The sequence below is a fragment of the Lolium rigidum genome, chromosome 1 (assembly GCF_022539505.1).
Source record: "Lolium rigidum isolate FL_2022 chromosome 1, APGP_CSIRO_Lrig_0.1, whole genome shotgun sequence".
NCBI classification, from domain to species: Eukaryota; Viridiplantae; Streptophyta; class Magnoliopsida; order Poales; family Poaceae; genus Lolium; species Lolium rigidum.
The window spans coordinates 165,133,318-165,149,594 of record NC_061508.1 but is presented as its reverse complement, the minus strand read 5'-3'; positions in this window follow the sequence as shown (position 1 = coordinate 165,149,594).

Here is a 16,277-nt window from a genome sequence, read left to right as displayed (position 1 = left end):
TCGATGCTTCATCATCTTGATAGGAAACATCTAGGTTGGTTTCACTAATGTTGTCTTCGTGGCAAGTTGCCGAGAAAACATTCTCTGGGTTGGGTACAGATGAGAATAGATAGAAAGATTGTAAAGAAGATTCCTACCCAAACAAATCAGATCAATGCAAAACATCTTACAAACAATATCTAACAAGCATCAAGCAATATGTTTTCAAACACAAACAAGCTAGTATGGTCATACCTCAATTTGGTAAGATCAATACTTTCTAATGCTAGCGTACGTTGTTTCAACAAAAAGAGAGCTAATGGTGGTCTGGTCTATTTCTGCTTTGGATGTTTCAAGTTTCTATTCTACTCCTTCGGTGTATCTTCGTGTGTTGTGCAGTCTGCATCGAAGTCTTTATTTAAGTTCTTCATTGGTCTTCCATGAAACACTTCTTGCGGAGTCGAAGAAAATCACATGAAGCAGCAGTACCTCACTTCAGGCACTAGATCATCATCGGTCCTTGTTGATAGTTTTGATAAGGTGGTCATCTAAAGTGAGAGGAAAAACAATTTTGAAGATGAAGTAGATGAGAATACAAGAGGTTCAAAAAGCAAACATCTTTTTAATTGAAATAGGATTAGACAAATTTTTCATCCTAGGGTCTTCCTATTTCTAATCCAAACCTAGGGTCTCGATCCTACAGGCAACACTATGCTCTGATACCATTCTGTAGCACCCTACCTTTTAATAAAGGTAAGATACCTGTGTATAGTGCTATTCTCGGGATCACTGATAGCACACACATTACAAAATATAGTAATCATTGCAATAGAATCAAATTACTACATCGTTGATCCAGTAGGGTACAATAAAACCTTACAAATTGCATAGTCACATGGACTAGCTCGGAATAAACACAGCGGAAAGTAAATCAGCAATGAGCCTTCATCATCTTCATGTGCCACAGGCAGATCATGTTGGAATGTAGACTCGAGATCCTACCACGTACTTCTCCTCGGAAAATCCCGCACGTTTGAATATGCAGCCCCACGAATGGAGGTCGATACAATGATGTACTGGCAAATGACACTTATATGGTGGCAGTTGTGGGCATGACTATCTACATGATATCTGGCAAGTGGAGTTTAGGCAAATTTGCATAAAGCCAATTTTATCCTACATTTTATTTCAAAACAAAACATTTTTGAAAATCTTTGAATGACCTTATGAAATCACACCATGGTTAAATCCTCCATGGGTTTTAGAATAATCACATGGTTACATCTCCCATGAGTTTTCGAAGGTTGATCAAATTTTAAATACATTCAGAAAAGGTGATGAGATCCTTCCGTACTTTCCCTGCCTAGAAGCTCAAATTGTCCATAACCGGGGACACGGCTAAGATCTTAGGTTCAACTCTCGAGAGGTTGTGCACTTTCACCTTACGACCCACCCTTCCCAAGAGAAGAAATGAGACAAGATCTTTCAGAAGGAGGCTTCGACCATAACTAGCTAGACCCGTTCCCGTTGGGTTGCAAGCCCCATCATCATGTCTAGCAACAAGTTTGGCCTCACAACTTACTTAATCCCGGCGAGCCCATAATACCATAAGGCTGCACCTGGAAGCTAACTAAAACATGGACGACATAGTAATCTCTTTAATCCTGGGTGGCCATCCACAAGTGAAACTCACGAGGCTTAGAACCATTACGGATAATAAACCCCCGCACGATCCCCGGTGAAAACCAGAGGTGCGGTCTAGAGCAACCACTATTCAACTGCGCACTCTCGGGCACCCACCTGCCATCGGTTACTCCGAGGTCGGAGCCCCGAGCAGCCGCCCACCGATACGTCTCCAACGTATCGATAATTTCTTGTGTTCCATGCCACATTATTGATGTTATCTACATGTTTTATGCACACTTTATGTCATATTCGTGCATTTTCCGGAACTAACCTATTAACAAGATGCCGAAGTGCCGGTTCTCGTTTTCTCGCTGTTTTTGGTTTCAGAAATCCTAGTAACGAAATATTCTCGGAATCGGACGAAATCAACGCCAAAGTTCCTATTTTCATCGGAAGCATCCGGAACACCCGGGAAGGACCGGAGGGGGGCCACGGGGCCACCAAACCCTAGGCCGGCGCGGCCGGAGGGGGGCCGCGCCGCCCTATGGTGTGGCCCCCTCGTCAGCCCTCCTGCGCCGCCTCTTCGCCTATATAAAGCCCCCGGATCAGAAAACCCGATACCAATTGACGAAACCCACGAAACCTGCCGGAGCCGCCGCCATCGCGAAGCCAAGATCCGGGGACAGGATCTCCGTTCCGGCACGCTGCCGGAGCGGGGAAGTGCCCCGGAAGGCTTCTCCATCGACACCGCTGCCATCTCCACCGCCATCTTCATCACCGCTCGCTGCTCCCATGAGGAGGGAGTAGTTCTCCATCGAGGCTCGGGGCTGTACCGGTAGCTATGTGGTTCATCTCTCTCCTATGTAGTTCAATACAATAATCTCATGAGCTGCCCTACATGATTGAGATTCATATGATGATGCTTGTAATCTAGATGTCATTATGCTAGTCAAGTGAGTTTTACTTATGTGATCTCCGGAGACTCCTCGTCCCACGTGTGTAAAGGTGACGAGTGTGTGCACCGTGTGGGTCTCTTAGGCTAGATTTCACAGAATACTTACTCATTGAATGGTATAGTGAGGTGCTTATTTATATCTCTTTAAGATTGCAGCATGTTGTATCACAATTTATCCATGTGCTACTCTAGTGATTTGTTATTAAAGTAGTTTATTCCTCCCTGCATGTGTGCAAAGGTGACGAGTGCGTGCACCGTGTTAGTACTTGGTTTATACTATGATCATGATCTCTTGTAGATTATGGAGTTAACTATTGCTATGATAATATTGATGTGATCTATTCCTCCTACATATGCATGAAGGTGACGAGTGTGCATGCTATGCTAGTACTTGGTTTAGTCTCGTTGATCTATCTTACACTAAAGGTTACTTAAACATGAGCATTATTGTGGAGCTTGTTAACTCCGGCATTGAGGGTTCGTGTAATCCTACACAATGTGTTCATCATCCAACAAGAGTGTAGAGTATGCATTTATCCGTTCCGTTATGTGATCAATGTTGAGAGTGTCCACTAGTGAAAGTGTAATCCCTAGGCCTTGTTCCTAAATACTGCTGAGTTACTACCGCTTGTTTACTACTCGTTGCGTTACTATCTGCTACATTACTACTCGCTTGTTTACTGTTTTACTGCGTTACTACTGCTGCAATACCACCACCATCAACTACACGCCAAGTATTTTTCTGGCGCCGTTGCCGGGGAGGAAAGGTAAAAGGCTCTCATACTACGGTCCCGGGTAAAGTATTTTTCTCGTTGCCGTTGTGTGTGTGCTCGAAGCTATTTCCTTTAGATCCTGCAATTGCATCTTGTTGTTTCTTGTTTACACTAGTTTGGCATAATGTACAAGAGTGAGCTTCTTATTCTATTTCCTGATTTAAAACATGGATTGTTTGATGCGAAAATTAAAAAACCTATGAAATCTTCTTTGCATGCTCGGTAGTAATATTAGTATGAACGCTTTGAACACCATTGTTGATAATGATATAGAAAGTTCTAAGCTTGGGGAAGCTGGTTTTCATGATATTTTTAGTCCCCCAAGCATTGAGGAGAAAATTTTCTTTGATGATACTTTGCCTCCTATTTATGATGATAATGATAGTGGTCTTTTGGTGCCACTTACTGCTGAGAGTAAATTTTGTTGTGATTATACTATGCCTCCTACACTTGATGAGAATAATAATGATAGCTACTTTGTTGAATTTGCTCCCACTACAACTAATAAAACTGATTATGCTTATGTTGGGAGTAGTAATAATTTTATGCATGAGACTCATGATAAGAATGCTTTATGTGATAGTTATATTGTTGAGTTTGCTCATGTTGCTACTGAAAGTTATTATGAGAGAGGAAAATATGGTTGTAGAAGTTTTCATGTTACTAAAACACCTCTCTATGTGCTGAAATTTTTGAAGCTATACTTGTTTTATCTTCCTATGCTTATTACTTTGCTCTTCATGAACTTGTTTATTTACAAGATTCCTATGCATAGGAAGCATGTTAGACTTAAATATGTTTTGAATTTGCCTCTTGATGCTCTCTTTTGCTTCAAATACTATTTCTTGCGAGTGCATCATTAAAACTGCTCGAGCCCATCTTAATGGCTATAAAGAAAGCAACTTCTTGGGAGATAACCCATGTGTTATTTTGCTACAGTACTTTGTTTTATATTTGTGTCTTGGAAGTTGTTTACTACTGTAGCAACCTCTCCTTATCTTAGTTTTGTGTTTTGTTGTGCCAAGTAAAGTCTTTGATAGTAAAGTAAGTACTAGATTTGGATTACTGCGCAGAAACAGATTTCTTTGCTGTCACGAATCTGGTCAAAATTCTCTGTAGGTAACTCAGAAAATTATGCCAATTTACGTGAGTGATCCTCAGATATGTACGCAACTTTCATTCAATTTGAGCATTTTCATTTGAGCAAGTCTGGTGGCCTAATAAAATCCATCTTTACGGACTGTTCTGTTTTGACAGATTCTGCCTTTTATTTCGCATTGCCTCTTTTGCTATGATTGGATGAATTTCTTTGATCCATTGATGTCCAGTAGCTTTATGCAATGTCCAGAAGTGTTAAGAATGATTGTGTCACCTCTGAACATGTTAATTTTTATTGTCCACTAACCCTCTAATGAGTTGTTTCGAGTTTGGTGTGGAGGAAGTTTTCAAGGGTCAAGAGAGGAGGATGATATACTACGATCAAGGAGAGTGAAAGCTCTAAGCTTGGGGATGCACCCGGTGGTTCACCCCTGCATATATCAAGAAGACTCAAGCGTCTAAGCTTGGGGATGCCCAAGGCATCCCCTTCTTCATCGACAACATTATCAGGTTCCTCCCCGAAACTATATTTTTATTCGGCCACATCTTATGTGCTTTTACTTGGAGCGTCTGTGTGCTTTTGTTTTTGTTTTTGTTTGAATAAATTGGATTACATCATGCTTGTGTGGGAGAGAGACACGCTCCGCTGGTTCGTATGAACACATGTGTTCTTAGCTCATAATATTCATGGCGAAGTTTCCTCTTCGTTAAATTGTTATATGGTTGGAATTGGAAAATGATACATGTAGTAATTGCTATAATGTCTTGGGTAATGTGATACTTGGCAATTGTTGTGCTCATGTTTAAGCTCTTGCATCATATGCTTTGCACCCATTAATGAAGAAATACATAGAGCATGCTAAAATTTGGTTTGCATATTTGGTTTCTCTAAGGTCTAGATAATTTCTAGTTTTGAGTTTGAACAACAAGGAAGACGGTATAGAGTATTATAATGCTTTCAATATGTCTTTTATGTGAGTTTTGCTGTACTAGTTCATCCTTGTGTTTGCCTCAAACAACCTTGCTAGCCTAAACCTTGTATCGAGAGGGAATACTTCTCATGCATCCAAAATACTTGAGCCAACCACTATGCCATTTGTGTCCACCATACCTACCTACTACATGGTATTTTCCAGCCATTCCAAAGTAAATTGCTTGAGTGCTACCTTTAAAATTCCATCATTCACCTTTGCAATATATAGCTCATGGGACAAATAGCTTAAAAACTATTGTAGTATTGAATATGTAATTATGCACTTTATCTCTTATTAAGTTGCTTGTTGTGCGATAACCATGTTTATCGGGAACGCCATCAACTCATTGTTGAATTTCATGTGAGTTGCTATGCATGTTCGTCTTGTCCGAAGTAAGGGCGATCTACACCGAGTTGAATGGTTTGAGCATGCATATTGTGAGAGAAGAACATTGGGCCGCTAACTAAAGCCATGTTCCATGGTGGAAGTTTCAGTTTTGGACAAACATCCTCAAATCTCTAATGAGAAAAGAATTAATTGTTGTTGAATGCTTAAAGCATTAAAAGAGGAGTCCATTATCTCGTTGTCTATGTTGTCCCGGTATGGATGTCTAAGTTGAGAATAATCAAAAGCGAGAAATCCAAATGCGAGCTTTCTCCTTAGACCTTTGTACAGGCGGCATAGAGGTACCCCTTTGTGATACTTGGTTAAAGCATATGTATTGCGGTGATAATCCAGGTAGTCCAAGCTAATTAGGACAAGGTGCGGGCACTATTAGTACACTATGCATGAGGCTTGCAACTTATAAGATATAATTTACATGATGCATATGCTTTATTACTACCGTTGACAAAATTGTTTCATGTTTTCAAAATCAAAGCTCTAGCACAAATATAGCAATCGATGCTTTTCCTCTATGAGGACCATTCTTTTACTTTCAATGTTGAGTCGGTTCACCTATTTCTCTCCACCTCAAGAAGCAAACACTTGTGTGAACTGTGCATTGATTCCTACATATTCGCTTATTGCACTTATTATATTACTCTATGTTGACAATATCCATGAGATATACATGTTACAAGTTGAAAGCAACCGCTGAAACTTAATCTTCTTTTGTGTTGCTTCAATACCTTTACTTTGAATTATTGCTTTATGAGTTAACTTTTATGCAAGACTTATTGATGCTTGTCTTGAAGTGCTATTCATGAAAAGTCTTTGCTTTATGATTCACTTGTTTACTCATGTCATCACCATTGTTTTGATCGCTGCATTCTCTACATATGCTTTACAAATAGTATGATCAAGTTTATGATGGCATGTCACTCCGTAAATTATCTTTGTTATCGTTTTACCTCGCTCGGGACGAGCGAACTAAGCTTGGGGATGCTGATACGTCTCCAACGTATCGATAATTTCTTGTGTTCCATGCCACATTATTGATGTTATCTACATGTTTTATGCACACTTTATGTCATATTCGTGCATTTTCCGGAACTAACCTATTAACAAGATGCCGAAGTGCCGTTCTCGTTTTCTCGCTGTTTTTGGTTTCGAAATCCTAGTAACGAAATATTCTCGGAATCGGACGAAATCAACGCCAAAGTTCCTATTTTCATCGGAAGCATCCGGAACACCCGGGAAGGACCGGAGGGGGCCACAGGGCCACCAAACCCTAGGCTGGCGCGGCCGGAGGGGGCCGCGCCGCCCTATGGTGTGGCCCCCCGTCGGCCCTCTCCGCGCCGCCTCTTCGCCTATATAAAGCCCCTGGATCGGAAAACCCGATACCAATTGACGAAACCCACGTAAACCTGCCGGAGCCGCCGCCATCGCGAAGCCAAGATCCGGGGACAGGATCTCTGCTCCGGCACGCTGCCGGAGCGGGGAAGTGCCCCCGGAAGGCTTCTCCATCGACACCGCTGCCATCTCCACCGCCATCTTCATCACCGCCGCTCGCTCCCATGAGGAGGGAGTAGTTCTCCATCGAGGCTCGGGGCTGTACCGGTAGCTATGTGGTTCATCTCTCTCCTATGTAGTTCAATACAATAATCTCATGAGCTGCCCTACATGATTGAGATTCATATGATGATGCTTGTAATCTAGATGTCATTATGCTAGTCAAGTGAGTTTTACTTATGTGATCTCCTGGAGACTCCTCGTCCCACGTGTGTAAAGGTGACAAGTGTGTGCACCGTGTGGGTCTCTTAGGCTAGATTTCACGAATACTTACTCATTGAATGGTATAGTGAGGTGCTTATTTATATCTCTTTAAGATTGCAGCATGTTGTATCACAATTTATCCATGTGCTACTCTAGTGATTTGTTATTAAAGTAGTTTATTCCTCCTGCATGTGTGCAAAGGTGACAGGTGCGTGCACCGTGTTAGTACTTGGTTTATACTATGATCATGATCTCTTGTAGATTATGGAGTTAACTATTGCTATGATAATATTGATGTGATCTATTCCTCCTACATATGCATGAAGGTGACGAGTGTGCATGCTATGCTAGTACTTGGTTTAGTCTCGTTGATCTATCTTACACTAAAGGTTACTTAAACATGAGCATTATTGTGGAGCTTGTTAACTCCGGCATTGAGGGTTCGTGTAATCCTACACAATGTGTTCATCATCCAACAAGAGTGTAGAGTATGCATTTATCTGTTCTGTTATGTGATCAATGTTGAGAGTGTCCACTAGTGAAAGTGTAATCCCTAGGCCTTGTTCCTAAATACTGCTGAGTTACTACTGCTTGTTTACTACTGCTGCGTTACTACTGCTACATTACTACTGCTTGTTTACTGTTTTACTGCGTTACTACTGCTGCAATACCACCACCATCAACTACACGCCACCCACCACTCAAACAATCCACCCAGGTGATTCATTAAGGTTGTTAATTTTCACTTTTCAAACCAACACAATCAAAACAATGAAACAGAATTTGACATTTGATGTTGCGGAGCAGAAATAAAGTATCCTATCAATAGGTTCAGGAGTAGCTACACACTACTAGGGTTTGCTAAGCATAGCATAATACTTTACTTTTGAAAACAAAATCCTACCATGCATACTAGTTTCAAAACACTAATGCATATATAAAATAAGTAGGATTTGAATGTCACTTGCCTTTTTGGTAGTCGAAGCGCGTTCACTTCTCTTAATCAAAATACGTGCCTCTCCATACGAACTATAATATAAAATATAGCACAACATAAACACAACATTCAACAACAATAAAACCAAACCAAGCAAACAATCATGTAGTTAATCACTGTGTTTTAATCATCAGTTAAAGAAGATATGGCATGAGGTTTGGCTTGCAAGATACGAATTGGAGATATTGATTGGATGGATCAAATACTTGAAAAAGGAAATGATTATCTAAGTCAAGTGCTTAGAAGAAAAATGGTTGATAAGAACCTATGGTCAATTGTTGTTTGCTACTCAAGGATGGGAAAATGATATGATCCATGTGATAAAATCACATGAGTCTCAAATGACGCAACTCAAAATATTATTTAGTAAAGTGTGACAACACTTACTAAGTTAGTATGAGTTACACATAGGCTTGGGTATAAACAAATGATACATGACATTACTCAAATTACTCATTTGTAAGTTGAATAGTTGTAAACTAGTCAAAGGAGTGAATGAAAATGCATTTGGATAGACACGATATTAGTTCAAGGTAAAGTGTCTAGTGGTATTGGCGTGTTCTCTCGATATGTGCAATAATAATAAAGTTTCCTGGATATTTAATTTGGTTTAGAAAACATTAATTGAGTATCCACTTAACATATACAACCTTATTAATTAGCTACCGCAAGATTTATGTTTAGTAAAAATATAAACTTGAGTTCCCTGGATAGGTTACAGTAGTACAAGATTAGAGCAATTGGAATTATCCAAAAACGATTTATAGAATTTGAATTATCTTCGAATTACTGATTTGGATAGATTTTACTAAAGCAAGTTTGTGCACGTATCAAAGTTGTACAACTCCTATACCAAGTTGAAGTACATGTTCTGAGGATTCCGGAAAGTACAAAAACATAAGATTTGGCCTAGTAGATTATTTTATACAAATTTTATAGTGCACAAAAGTCAATTTCTCTATTTGAACTACAATGCGAAATCTAACACAGTACCTACACCATATTACTGCATAAACGTGTAGTACATACTGTAAGCTTTCCAAAACTATAAAGTTTGTAACATTTGGCCCTACGGTGGATTTTATACGGATTTTTCAAAGTGTGCAACAAATCTGAGATTTAAATTTCGAATTTAAAATCGTGTTTGATTAAAGCTGACTGTATAGTTGACCGCTGACTGTACTGTTGACTGTACCGCTGATCTGTATCTGCTGACCGTATCATTGACTGCAGTTTGACTTTGACCGGACTCGAGTTGACTATGCTCGATGTCATGATGATGTCATAAAGTTGATAGAAAAATTTGCTCAGATGGAAAAACTTTCTACATCAAAGTTGTATAGAATTAATAGATCTATTTAACGAACAAATTACTTTTCACAATAGCATAATTAGTTTGACAAGATCTGGGTTATACCTTATAGATCTGAATTTTGTAACATCATTTTCTCCTTGCTCGGTGAACGAAACAAGGTGAAAGTTGCGGCAATGGAAAGATCTTGACGAGAGGAACAACTTCCGTGTTGAAGTCATGACGATTCGAGATAGTTTTGAAACTCGATTTGGCTCCGGTTGACTCAAAATAGATCTGTAGATGAGCGATAAATCTGTACGTCAAATCGAAAAACTTTCAACATGAAAGTTGTATAGGATGATCAGATCTACATACTCACCAAAGGAATTTGGATTTCGTGGAACGAGCACGAACTAATTGAAGATTCCCTTTGTCAGACCTGACGCCTTGCGAAGCGAAATTATCCGTGTGTGATTGATGAAAAGAGATGAGATTGGTCGGGATTGAAAGAACTCGACGAGATCTACAACTTTCGTGTAGAGCCCGAAGCGATTTGAAGTGGTTTAGGGGGTCAAAGCAACGAGTTAAGATTCGTTGATCTATGGTTTCGAGAAGAGGAAAGGAAAAAACGAAACTGCGACGTGGTGGTGGCTTTATATATGCCATAGGTCGGTGAAAAAGATGGGTCTCGAAGTTAGGAACGCGTAGAAACAAACGGATCTGAAATCGGAGTTGTGTAGCTCAAGGAAAGTGCGTTTAAATGCAGATAGATTTGACAAATACGGGATTATGGTTGTTTCGGTTCCATCGATGGTGGCAGCTGCCTGGCTCGGTCGGCCGGCCGGACCGAGTCTGCTTTGCTGGGCCGGTCCGCCGGGTGGCTGGCCCGTTTTGTTTTTTTTTTCCTTTTCTTTTCTCTATTACTTGTTTTTTTTTATAAAATGAGTTTCATAATTTCGATTTGAGTGAAACGAAATTCTACGGGTTTGTAAAATTATATTTCTCAGTATAGGATAATAAAAGAATTTAAATTTTATAAATTTTTATTTTATATCATTTTATTACTACTATGCCATTATGCCTATATGTGAATAGTTTCAACATACACATACCAAACAAGTTTATAAAAATTTGTAAAAGTAAAAATAGTGTTTTAGGACAACAAGGGACCTGTTTAAAATCTATTTGTGAAAAATAAAATAATAATTATTTGCACTTGGCCTAAATGGCAACTTTGGCAATATTTTGCAAATAGAGTTTTCTAACGTTTTGTTTTCTCAAATAAAAATGCATTAAGGATTTTGAAAACGTTGAAAACAAAGATATGTTTGATTTTGAATACTTTGAAACCAAAAGTTTTTCTGAAAACACTATTTTGAAATTAATTAGTAAATAACTTTAAAAAGTTTTAATTCTTTGTGAATTTTCAATCAAGTTCAATCAATCAAGCATTAAATTAAATTTTATTTTACATTCCGAAATTTAGAAAATTCCGGGATGTGACACTTAGATGCTTGAGTCTTCTTGAAATATGCAGGGATGAACCACGGGGGCATCCTGTAACATCCCAAATTTCAAAACAAAGAGAAAATGAATTTCCTTTTTTCCAAAAATGAGAACCAACAAAAACTTTTCTTACATAGGGTGCTATGCATAGTGCTCATACCTAATACTTGTGTTTTGCCATGATTGTCTGTTTATTACTTTGAACACATTTTCAAAACCCTAAACCCTATCATTCTCAAAACCAATTGGATCTATTTTGAGAAACCCAAAATAAAGAAAAAGACATATGTGGGCATATAGCCCTAATAGGTAAATCTTAAACCCTACCTTTATTATTTTTGCTAAATGGTGGTGAACCATGGTGAACCCCACTAAACCCTAAACCTCATCCCTCTTGTCACCAATCTTTGAAAAACAAAATAAAAAGAAATGATCTTAAATAAGAAAAAGGCATATGCAAGCCTATGGCTACTTTTTGAAAATACTAAACCTTTCTTTGTCTACCTTGGTAGATGGTTTGGAAATACCTCAACACACTCAACAAAGTACTTACCAACCAATTCAAGTGAGAAACAAAATAAAATCAAACATATGCATAGAGGTATATGTGGCACTTAGCCAAAATATCAAATCTTGACCTAGGCACCCATATTGCCCCAAAATGGTTTGAACCCTTTACCCAACTCATTCTAACCCCAAATAAACCTCACCCATGTCAAAGAGAAGCCAAGAAGAAGAAAAGAATAAAAGTTAGAAAATCACAAAACCCTCACATATGGTTTATGCCATTTTTCCAAATCTTTGACCTAGACCAATTTGGCCTTCACCATTAGTGGTAATATGTTACTAAACACTTATTACAACTTTTGGAATCAAAGAAACTCAAATCAAATCAAATTCAAACTCAAATTTTGATCACATATGATAATGGTCAAATCTGCCATTTATATTCTGGTCACTACTTTGAGCCCTTGCAATTCAAGTTTTTCAAACTAAACTTTCCCAATTCTTTGCACCTCATCCAAGAGCACATAAAGGAGAACAACTTTGGTAAATACCACCATGTCAAATTCATCTTGGATCAAATTATATTGTCATGCTAAGTTGGAACTTTTTATCAAATGCAACAATCTCACTTTGAGCAAATTTGCATTTCTTTGATTTTTAAAATTCCACCACCACACATGTTTGTCTCTGGTCATTTGCAACTTATCCAAATGCACCACTTTCAAATTTTGGAACCTTTTGAACTCAACCAAATTTGGCAAGTTTGTGCAATTTGCAAATAGGCACAAAATCAAACACTATTTGAAATAGTGTTCTAGCCCACCCTAGTGCACCACTTGACTCTCTCTTGTTCCCTGGCCCTCTCTCCACAGTGACCTTGCACAGTAACCCTAGATGGGGGTCAAAAACATGGCATAGCCATGCCATGCCGGCCACATGCATGTGCACATCCTCCTCCCCTCTCCTTCCCTCTCCAGCACCTGCCACCATGTCCCCCTGCTCTCTCCTACCCTACTGAGCATGCCTAACCTAGCCCTGGTCGGAGATCGACCCGCCACCGCCGGAAACGGAACGCACCCACGACGCCCAGAACGCGCCAGAGTGCGCATCGGCGCGCCCTGGACGCCGCAGAGCGGACGCGTGCGCCGTCGACCCGGGGCCCCTCTCGCCCTCTCCCTTCACCAGCTCGCTCCACTGGACGACCGTCGCCCGCCAGACAAGCTCCCATGCTCGCGCACTCGCTGTCGCCGGCAACATCATCGCCGCCCTTCCGCCACGGCCTAGCACGCGCCCGACACGGATAGACCCCGCCTAGCATCGCCAACCTGCTCCTCAGAACCGCCTGGAGACAAGGACCCTGCCGCGTGCGTCGCATTGCCCTGGGACGCCTTGGAACGCCATCGCCGCCGTCGACCTTGCCGCACCCCACGGTCACCACGCGCCGCTATAAAAGGAGGACGATCCCGCCTCCATTTCTCACACCAATCGACCTCCCTCCTCTCTCTGATCCTCCTCCACCCCTTACCTCGCCACATTGTCGCCGGTAGCTCCTCAATTGCTCGCTCAAGTCCGCGGCGGAGCTGCAGAGGGCGCTGTCGATTTCGTCCATCCCCGGAGCTCCCACGACCACCGTTGAGCTCGCCGTCGTCGACAACGTCGCCTCGTGTCAATGCCACCGCTCGCCGTCGTCGACAACGTCGCCTCGTGTCAATGCCGCCGCTCGCCGGAGCCCAGGATCACCGCCGACCCCCTACTCCGCCGTGCCAGCACCTCCTCTCTCGTCGACGTAGACGACGCACGTGAGCCGTCGATCCTTGTTCTAATCGTGCGTCCGAGATTTGCCTGTACCGCTTCGGGTTTTAAACTCACTGACACGCAGGCCCCTTTGTCAGCTGGCCCGCAGTGCTAGCTGGGCCGGCCCAATCCTTGTGCGCTGCGCAGCCCGTCTATTTTCCCGCCTCGGGCCAGTTTTCAAATCCTGTTAAATAATTTTAGTGTAAATTCAAATACTGGTCCTGTGCTAGAATTCAAATAATTTCAAATCTACCCAACCAAATTTGATGAACTTTATATTGATGGAAAGCTTGCAAAAAGGTCTATCCAACCCCACTGGTCCCACTTTGAAATCTTGTGTAGAATTAATGTGACAAAAAGAACAAGTCAGCGGCTTTTGCACATTCAAATAATTCTTAAAAATCAACCAAAATTTATATTTAGTTAATTCCAACTCTAATAGCTCACATTTCACTTACACTAATTGTTTATGCAAAAAGATGGTATCGTTACTTTGAGTGATCATGGCCCAAATTAAATAAAGGACTATATGGCTATTTTAGTTAGTTGATATTGTCCAAAATTATTATGCAAATCATATGAAGTGTTTCACTTCATTTAAATCTTGTCACAAGTACTTTCATATGAAGTTTGAACTCCTGGTCAAATACTCTCACATGAAATACTTGGTGATTTTAAATCATAATAAGCATTGTTAAATAGTATGAGGTATTCTACCTCATTTAAATCATTTTCTCAAATGATGATGATGAATGGTTGACTTAGGTCAACATGATTTCATGTATGATTGTTGAGAAGTTAAATCTTAAGAAGATTCAATGAGAGGAAATTATTCCTCAAGAACTAAACGGAAACTATCATTTACATATGTAATGAGAGGAAATTATTTCTCTAACCCTAAGTAAGAAAACCTAGATTAATTCTTGGTAGCAATGCTAAGTGATGATGCTAGATCATTTGGAGTTAGCCATTATGGCTAATTAAGGCTACTTAAGTATTGTTTGGTGATTGTATTCTCGTATTGGTGTATAGACGCTAGTACCGGAGAATACCAGGAAGAGGAAGGATTCTACCCAGAAGAAGAAGAGAACTTTGACCACCTCAACAACCAAGGCAAGCTAACACCTTTGCAAGCTCTATGGTTGCAAGCTAATATTCTTGCAAATTGCAAAGCCCTTTGGGGCAAGGCACCATTAGTCTTACCTTTCTTACCACAAGCCTATCCCAAGTTTTTACCTTACAAGTTCTTACTTGTTTTATTTAAAGAGTTACTTTTATAGTTAACTTTGGTCTAAGTTAAGAGTAGTACTAGAGTAGCAAAGTTAGTCTCAAGCTAGCCAAGCAAGATAGCACCCCTCATGATTAGTGCTAGTGCTAAATACTAAAACTTGACTACTCTAGATGGGAACATGTGACTTGAAATGAATTTGAAACCTTGGAATGATTGAGTCAATCCATTGTATGAATTTTGAAGGTGAATATGACTTGGAGAAGATGGTGATTTTTGATAAAACTGATATTGGTTTGAATGCGATACCTTTCCAATATTTGAGTACCCCCACAATATCTGATTATGGGTAGGGCTTAACTGGAAATTTATGCATCTTAGTATGGGTTCCCTCTGAACACACATCATAGGGGTTATGCCGAGGCTACCTCCGTTGTTGAGAAATGATGTGAATTGAGGTGAATTGTACGGCCAAGCCCTGTGCAGTTCCCGGAGTTGACGGTTGGTCTTCACTGGGAGGCCAAGCTCATGGTGAGAGGTGCTCATACTAGGGTTTGCAAGTGAAAGGTTATGGTTGATGATCCGCGTACTATGTTACGATGATTCGGGGTAATCCCGACGGATGAAATCAAATGTTGTGGCACAAGTGTGCAACCTCTGCAGAGTGTAAACCTATTCGAATAGCCGTGTCCACGTTTACAGACGGTTGGAAAGGCCATACAGTTTCCGGTGTCAGATTCTTGAAAATACTTGGTGAAGTGAATGGTGAATTGGTGACTTATTTTTGAATCACAACTGAGTTGTGGGATGACACTAATGTTCCCACTTGAGTTAGTTAGCACATGAGTAAGTCTTTTCTCAAATACTTGTAAACTAAAATTGGCTTTATGCAAAATAAACTAGAGCTTAGCAACCCTTACTAGAACTGTTAACACTTACATTAGTATTAGTTTGCGAGTACTTTAAAGTACTCACGGCTGTGTCCCTGGCTATTCAAATGGCCAGACTATGAAAAGGAGCAGAACTATCAAGAAGACAGCAACCAAGATGTCTACGACAACTAGGGAATCTTCTGACGTCAGACGTTGGCCTGTGGACTAGAGAGTCCATTTTCTATTTACGCTTCCGCTATGAACTTTGTGTCCGTTGATCAATAGATCAACTATTTGTGTAATATTGGATCATGTGATCTCTATTTGTAAGACGACTATGGTATGTAATGAATGATGACTTATGATATTCAACTGTTATGTCTCGCAACAACAATATTTCTGGGATTGCGATGTATGACATGACAGGCATCTGGACTTAAAAATTCGGGTGTTGGCACATCCCCAAGCTTAGAGTTTTCACTCTCCTTGATCCTATTGTATCATCCTCCTCTCTTGA